The sequence below is a fragment of the Oncorhynchus clarkii genome, chromosome 1, assembly GCF_045791955.1.
Source record: "Oncorhynchus clarkii lewisi isolate Uvic-CL-2024 chromosome 1, UVic_Ocla_1.0, whole genome shotgun sequence".
Lineage (NCBI taxonomy): Eukaryota > Metazoa > Chordata > Actinopteri > Salmoniformes > Salmonidae > Oncorhynchus > Oncorhynchus clarkii.
Genome location: NC_092147.1, coordinates 46,984,990 through 46,986,193, shown reverse-complemented (window position 1 = coordinate 46,986,193; position 1,204 = coordinate 46,984,990).

Here is a 1,204-nt window from a genome sequence, read left to right as displayed (position 1 = left end):
AAAGCCATGACATCATATTCTGGAATTTTCTGTTTGTTTAAAGTTGACTGCCTGTTTAAAGGCAGTCAACTTAGTGCATGTAAACTTCTGACCCACTGGAATTGTGATACAGTGAATTATAAGTGAAATAATCTGTCTAAACAATTGTTGAAAAAATTACTTGTGTCATGCACAAAGTAGATGTCCCAACCGACTTGCCAAAACTATAGTTTCTTAACAAGAAATTTGTGGAGTGGTTGAAAAACGAGTTAATGTCTCCAACCTTAGTGTATATGTAAACCTCAACTATGTTTTCACCCCACTTGACAAGCTACCTCTGACCAAACCCAATAAAAGTTGACATAGTAAATAAAAGACAGGACATAATTTCATTAGATAATAATTTAATATAAACATTCAAATTCAACATACAAAAACTGTTGAAACACTCATCCTTGGCTCCTCTCAAATAGTCTGATCATTGTAATATTTTTTGACAAAAACAAAATTGCACATGAGAACATTTAAACTAGATGTTTGTGACTATCCTCGCCTGGTGATGTGTTTAAAGGGTCTTCCCCGCTGATCGACTGTCTGGCAGAGAGGATATCACAGCATTCAGCAGTCTCAAAAATACATGGGACAATGATGAGGGGCCAAATAAATACTTTTGCAGGCAGCCATTTTGACGTCACCATGGCCAGCCCTTTAATTTTCATGCGATTGTTAATGTTTTTGTTTTAAATCACTTCTTAAAACAAATAGCGAAACAAACAGGTAATTTGATCTCTTCCCTTGGGAGACACTGGAACAAAAAAGTTACATACTGTAGAAGGCAGCAGCGAGCGTCACTATTTGGGGAAAACCTCCTTTAAAAACACTCAAGACAGACGCACATCAACATCCCAGTTAGGATGCCATAGTCAGTCAAAAGTCTTCAACCCCGTACGTAAAGGTAAAAGGTCAAAAATAAAATTAAGTGACATGAGAAAAAAGGAACATGTAAATTAAAAAGGGAAAAACAAAGACGTGTCACTTAATTAGCAGGTCTATACTTACGTACATGATGTAAGGTGATATAACCCTGAGTGCGTGGCCCAGAATTTGGACAGGGAGGGAGTTCATTCATTGGCTTCGGTGATGAGCGAGCAACCGTCCTGCCCACAGACGTCTCCCGGCTGGAGACAGTCCTACTGCGGGAGTGTCTGCCTCTAGAGTCTGCCCC